The 7,622-nt window shown below is 34.5% G+C and overlaps 1 pseudogene; it reads right to left on the minus strand.

Annotated features, from left to right (window-relative positions):
- Positions 1 to 5,622: 5,622 nt before the first annotated feature.
- On the minus strand, positions 5,623 to 5,741 carry LOC145263656 (5S ribosomal RNA; annotated as a pseudogene).
- Positions 5,742 to 7,622: the final 1,881 nt, after the last annotated feature.

Raw genomic sequence — 7,622 nt, forward strand, 5'->3', positions numbered from 1 at the left:
CTCAACTACGTCAGCTCATCAGATCCAGAGCTTAAAAATTCAATAAACAAAATCGAACTGGAAGCATGGAAAGCATTTGTCTTAGTCGTTAGAAACTCCTTTGACAACAACAAGGCCAGCAACTATGCAGAACTCCTCACTAAAAAAAAAACCTTGGATGCAACATTAATACCAAAATACACTACCTATTCTCACATATGGATCGGTTTCCTAATCTGGGGCAATGAGCGACGAGAAGAGGGGATATTTCATAAAGATATGAAAGAGATAAAGACCAGGTATGCAGTCATAATGGCCAATTACTTTTGGATTTTGAAGAGAGATATCTCTGCGGCTGGGCATTTTAGGAAGTAAAAAATATATGGAAGTTCCAAGTCTAAATGATCAATGATCAACAAACATCTAGTTTTCATGTATCTGTCCTTAGCAATGTTTTTTCTACTGATTAATTGATCATTTCTCATGTATGCTCCGCATTGATCAGCAGATATTGTAATAGTGATGGAGACAGGAGTACCATACTTCTCTAAATAATCAAATGATGCATGAATTCATTCAAATCTGGTGAGGGAATAAAAAAGGAAAAAAAAAGAGAAAAGACGGAAACAGCAGGCTAGCCACTGAAACTTCGTTGCGTGGTGTACTTTGCTCTGTATTCAATGCAAAAACGTGTTTACTACTTGAATTTTTATCACGTAGGCGTTTTCTGACAACGACGTGTTCAATGTGAAAACATTTGTCACTTGACTATAAACGCGTACTGAACCTTTCTCCATCGACACTGTTTTAAATATCAGTTTTTATCGCACAATAATCTTATCCCTTCGAATGCTAAAACGCCTACTCTCTACTTCCATCAAGCTCTACTTCCATCAAGCTCTACTTCCATCAAGCTTAGTCTTTTATAGACGCTAAAGCACACCGGTTACGCGTAGTCGATACGTATTAATACTCTCTTTTCAACGTGTTCTTTTTCACGTTGAGATTCTATGAGCTAGGCAAGCCGCTTTTTATGACAGCGATAATGTAAGTTGATACGATTTCCATCACTCGATCTGACTCATCACGTTCGCCAGTTACATTTGTTGAATACATCTTTGAAGAGGATCGACAACTCCACATGAGTAATAACAGCAATTTGATATTTCATGAAAAAATCTCGAGACGACAAAACATGTCTGTACTTTCGACATTCACAAACTCACTTGCCTTAAACAACACAAGCATTTGTCATGTTCTTTATAAACTTTCACTTATCAGACGAAACGTTTCAGTTCAATAAACTTGAATATCATTAAATGCTACACTGATTTTTAACAACGAATTTTTTTTTAATAAACTTTTCAAGCAACGTTTAATTTAAGCAACAAAGAATACCAAACTTGAGTTTCATATTTTAGTGAAGCTCTTTTATTTTAACATACGTTTATTTACTGCGTTTTAACATACGTTTATTTACTGCGTTACTTTTCTGAAACGTTTTTTAAGCATTAGAAATCTGTTTAATCGAATATAGTATAATCGGAAAGAGTGTATAACGCTGGCTGGATTGTTGAAAATCAGTTTTCAGTAAAGGGCGAAAAAATAATTTGTAACTCAGTATTGCCTAAATAAACTTATTTATATGCGTTGCGTTTTTAAATCTACCATCGCTGTTGTGTTTTTCGCTTAAGGGAAACCGGGTGAACATGGATTTCAATGTCAGAACTGCTCTGTCATTGGAGAAAATGGAGACAGTTCTAAATAATTCCTTTTTTAATGCGCACTTGCTCAACGACACCATCACTTGACTTTTAAATAAGTTCGTGATTTCGCTTGCGTACTCCGTAACTCCATGTTCGCATCCTTTCTTAAAAGCAATTATCATGTTGTTATTGTTTTTGTTTGCACAAGGCCACCAGTTCAAGGCTTTCTTTTTTTTCTTTCTTTTTTACATGCATTGTATAAATTAGTTCCAAGAATAAAATATATCCATAGCAGATTATTGGGTTATAGTTAAGATTGTCTGTTCTTTTTGGTTTCTGGTTTCTGTTCCGCAGACGAATGACAATGACAAACAAGATATAGTTTCTTCTGATTTATGATTATCTTTCTTTCATGCGCATGAAATCACTCCCCTTTCTCGTGTTAAAGATAGCTTTCTTGTTCCCTTGACGATGTCTAATTATCCAAATAAATGGACAGCAGAAACCGGAAGTCAAAAAGAGCAAACAATTTTGATTATAACCGATTATTTCCTCGTTATTGTGTGTGTGTGTGTGTGTGTGTGTGTGTGTGTGTGTGTGTGTGTGTGTGTGTGTGTGTGTGTGTGTGTGTGTGTGGACTACATACAGCTTTACCAAACAGAATGTGCTCCTTCATATATATCTGTCCTATGGATTTGTATACGCTTAACTTTTAGACAAGACCTTTTCGTGTATATACTAAGCATGTGACTATCTTCTACTAGATGAAGCATCCAAACGCCGTATGATAAATTATAACTGTAATGACAAAAATTAAATCCCAAATACCGTTTTAGAGTTACTTATGAAACATATATTTTTCTCCTGTATTTATGATGATGGAAACCTCTTGAAATGATGTTTGTGCAACGAGTGGTTTATAGTGAAGAGTCTGTACTTCTCCCAATATCCAGTATGTCTAATTGAAAAGAGAAATCAAAGGCATCTTCAAGTAATTCTGTACAAATTGAATGAAACTGGTTTAAGATTTTTCATTTACTATACTAGTTACTCTACTCGGGCTTGAGAGTGTAGCCTAACCTACTATTGCTAAATATTAACCATCTAAATACTGGCCAAGTTCAACTTTGCTTAACTTCAATGCTCCAATTATAGCCGACTATAAGAGTTGTTTTAAAGTTATATATGCATACTACCTAGTGGGGTGGGATGGGGGTGCTCGGCTTTGTCAGAGCGTAAAATACGCTTAAGTATGATATTTTAATTTGTTCAGATTATAGAAGCGTGATTTCAAAAGTGGAAAAAAGTATTTAAGTGTAATCAGCTAGAATCGAAACCGACTGTATCAACGTAACACATAAGTCGATTAAAAATTAAAAATTAAAAATAAACTACGATGAATATACAAAATTTTTAACGTCTTTTTTCAATTTTCACCTGTTTTTGACCTCTTAAAAACAATTTTAACCATCTAAAGACCCATAAAAGAACAGCCTGTAAAGAATCCAATCATTTGAGGCCTCTGGCGCCGCTCTACGATTTTTAGTTTCGGAGGAGATAGAGTTTGAAAATATTGAAACAGACAGACCGACAGACAGGCAGACAGACCGACCGACAGACCGACCGACCGACAGACAGACAGATCGACAGACATATAGCCTATTAAATATTAGATTAATATCTATTGATATTAAAACAGCTTTTTTACATGGAGCTTTCCAAATGAAAAATAACCGTAGTAAAACAGTGAAAATGGTTCAGGAACAGCTTGAAAGTATCCTTCAGACAGTTCGGTTTATATTCTGAGTCGTGGGAAAATCTAATCCGAAACAGATTTCATGGTGTACTGCAAACCACAAAGAGGGCACGATTGCTGAATGTGCACACATTGAAGAACGCTTGAGGAAATGTACTTTTAGAAAAGACAGAACAAGCAGAAGAGAATCATACTGCAGGCTCCCCATATCACGAACATCATATATCACTAATAGTTTTAGTAAAAATGTCACTATAAATTTAAGATATTATTTGAGAATGCAAGTTGTATTAAGTTTTGAAGTAGTTATAAACTTGATTTCTTGAATACACTTGAGAGAGGTATGAATATTTACCCAACTCTAGTTGTGATGAATGGATATTAAGACTAAATGTCCAAAGCTTAGTACGGCGATTGTTCTCATAGAAGGAAAACTAAATAACACTAGTATTTTCCGCTTACTCCGACATTTCTTTTCGTCATCTCGGATTCATTACCACTAGACTTGTGCAGGTAACCTTTCAGAGGGTATTAATTCTCTCTCTCTCTCTCTCTCTCTCTCTCTCTCTCTCTCTCTCTCTCTCTCTCTCTTTATATATATATATGTATATATATATATATATATATATATATATATATATATCACAACAGAAATCAACCAACAACAACAATGATGACATTTTTATATCGTACAGTGATTCTCATTTTAATTTAATGTATATCCAATTTCTAGTTTCGCTGGTTGAATGTCAGTGCAGAGTTATTGGCAGAATGTCATGGCAGCGAAATAAATGAAAATGCTTCTAACAGTTTTTCGCATTCTGCAATGTTAAAAAATGTTCATACATTTGTTTAGCAGATTAAATAAAAGCCTTCTTTTTTTTTCAATAAATGCATGCGACCTTTAGTCTAAGCCAGGAAAATAGCAGATTCTAATTCCTTCTGACTTGGAGTGTTCTTATTTGTTTGTCACCCCACGAAGCAGAGTAACATACAACGTCGGTTTTTAATGTGGGGCAACTTTGCTCCCCAAAAAGGGGAACTCTGAGTTGAAAAAAAAATTGCCTACGTATAGAAAGGGTTCTGTTTCACTGACCGATGACAAGCAAAATAAAGTGTAGTATCAGAAGAGATACTACACTTTAATCTTTTAAAAACTTCAAATTAATTAGGTATGTAACTGTAGAAATTACATGGTATTAGTGGATGCTGTGTGGCTTATTTCAGACTGTTCTTTCTGGTATATGTTCCCAGGACATGCTGCTTTATTCGATATTCAACTTTTTACGGATCGTCTAGTGGAGATATTTACACACTTTTTTGTGTCGTATCGTGTAGTAGCTGTCACCCAGCAGAACCATACAGTTAAATATCAGGTGGTTCACACCCTCTACTTCTGTATGGCAGAACCTGCACTTGTTGCTATTTCACTTTTGTTTAATTTTATTTCAGTCATAGTTCTCAGAAATCAAGGGCCACTCTTCCTTAGAAGCTAACACTAAATCTCTGTATGAAATACATAGATATTCGAATGTTCCATTGAAGTTCTTGTATGCGTGTGTATATGTCCAATATAAAGTGACTTACATGCCTTGTCTGGGGCGATTTCCATAAAAGATTACTTCTTTACAGGTAAGCCTCATTTTCTGCTAACATTTGTATAATTTTCGGATTTGCTTAACTTCAATATTTTATATTTTTTGACAAAAGCAAATGTTTCTATTTGTAACTTTGACGTATCTTTCTAGATACACGTCTCTCCTAACTAGAATAACACGGGTTTATAAAAAAAAACACAATACAGTGTTTATCACATGCGGTATACATAGAATGTTTATCACATGCGGAACACATAGAATGTTTATCACATGTGGAACACATAGAATGTTTATCACATGCGGAATTTCCATGAATAAAGTGTTTTTCCAAGAACTTCTCATTTGTGGAACACATTAACACGGGATTGTGTCACAGCAGATTACAAAATGGCCGTCTTAAAATCTAATGTGTGTGCAGTAAGCACCAACCCTATTCAGGGTTTAACCGGCTTCCTCCGAAGGAGGAAGTTTCATGGGAGTATGAAATTCACAAGCGATTCCTAGTCGCATGTATATCTCCGTTAGGGGAGATGACGACGTTAGGTTTTTGCAACTTTTTTGCAGGGAGGTGTCGACGTCCTCCTACATACAGCACCTGGATTTCCCAAATTGGTCACCCATTTTAATAATGACCAGGCTCAACGTTGCTTAACTTCGGTGATCCGACGGAAACCGGTGTTTCAACATGATTATGCCGTATTTAAAATCTAATGCCAGCAGATGGTTGATCATCTCCATATGAAATCAAAATTTGTTCATTTCAGTAATCATTTTCAATCCTCTCATAATATTCTACATCATTAAACTAATATATTTATTTAGATAAAAGTTTACTTTAAATTTAAGAGGTAAAATGGGTTCTTTCTAAGTTTTTATTTCGCGCATTACTCACAAATCCACATACATCCAGTTACCTCCCCATAACTAAAACTACGTTTTCTCGTAATTGAGTTGATGCACCAAAATAAATCTTATATCATTGAAAAGAGATTACAATGAAAGAAATATATAACAAAAAAAAAATGCTTAAATTATAAAATATACAGGAATTTTAAAACTTGACTCCATTATTCAAAACAAAATATTTCCCTTTTTTTTCTTTTGTGTTTTTTAATCGTGAGCTTAAGTTTAATTTTTTAACATGTTTATTTATTTAGAGGTGTTTTACAATAATTATTACATGAATGTAACCAAAAGTACATAGTTTTTTAATTTAAGAGAAATTAGCTGGAAAATACTAGCATTTAATTTTATAATTCTATATAAAAATATATTTTAAATACTTGTTTGTCAAAGTGTAGCCATTTTTTTTACAGAGGATTTGTGATGATATAATCCGCTATTTATCTTTTGTAAAAATTTTCTATTTGCTGCTGCGTTTTATTTTTGTTTTGTTTTCCGTTTTGTTTTTGTTGTTGTTGTTGTTGTCGTTTTCTGTTTTTCCCCTCCATACTTGATTTAAGCAAAGTAAGTATAGTTTATGTTAAGGCCTCATAACATGGAAACAAAGCTTAAAAATATTAAAACAAGATATACCTTGTGTAACATAAATCATTTTATGTTTGTATTTGGGAACTGTTATTTAATAACTGCTTATGAAAAATACTTTAACATTTTTATTTTAAATTTTATAAACAAATGACTATTGTCCAGTATCTTTTATTTTCGCCGTTTATTAGGCATACCTAAAAATTATCAACCTTAACCTAAAAAAACATCAGAAACAAAATGTTCTTGAAGTGCATTTTCTCATTTCATTGTTTAGGTCTTACTCATCTCATTGTTAAGGTCTTAATAATAAAAAATATCTACATAAACACGGCTCAAAATTGGGCTTCGTATTGTAGATGGGAGTTTATGGTGGTGAAGTGAATTACGATACAGACTGACGACTTGGGTGTACTATGCTAGTAGTTTCCTCCCACCGTGGAAAGATGTTACACAAGGTCGAAATATAGCGATTGAAAACCCAACGCCAAAGAGGCAGAGCTCTGACCTACAAAAACAATGTCTGCGCAACTCCGTCTGTATTTCTCCGTTAGAGCGCATCAGGCGATGATTAGAAACAAAATTAACCCCTCAAATGGAGATGGTAAATTTTAAAACTGTGCAGAATTGTACCTCATCCCGACAGTCAAAAAGACCACCTAACTCAAGTTGTCTATACTCTGTCGGACTGATTGTGGAGAATGTATCCTCGACTTGGTGTGAAAAAAACAATAAAGATTAGGTGATCTTCGAATGTGCCACGTTCAAATCCAGTCGATTCCAATTTCACTTTGTTATATTAACAATGTTTCCGTGGTCCAGTTTATAAGTAATCGATTCTGTAATGAATCAAGAAAGCCAATATCAACAACAGAATGAAGTCAGCAAATAAATGTCTATACTTATCCAGTTTATGACCCAATCTCCGGCTACATCGCGTCGGCAGATTACATAAGCAGACGGAAGATCTCGAAGCGAAGACTGCTAAACGATTAATTCAAAATGCAGCGTACCTCCTCCCTCATATTAAGAATGGCTTTCAAAATAGAATGGGAAAGCGGGAGAGGGTTCCACGGTGATATCACGTGTTGAAGT

The sequence above is a fragment of the Euprymna scolopes genome, chromosome 3, assembly GCF_053919585.1.
Source record: "Euprymna scolopes isolate OS-2025 chromosome 3, ASM5391958v1, whole genome shotgun sequence".
Lineage (NCBI taxonomy): Eukaryota > Metazoa > Mollusca > Cephalopoda > Sepiida > Sepiolidae > Euprymna > Euprymna scolopes.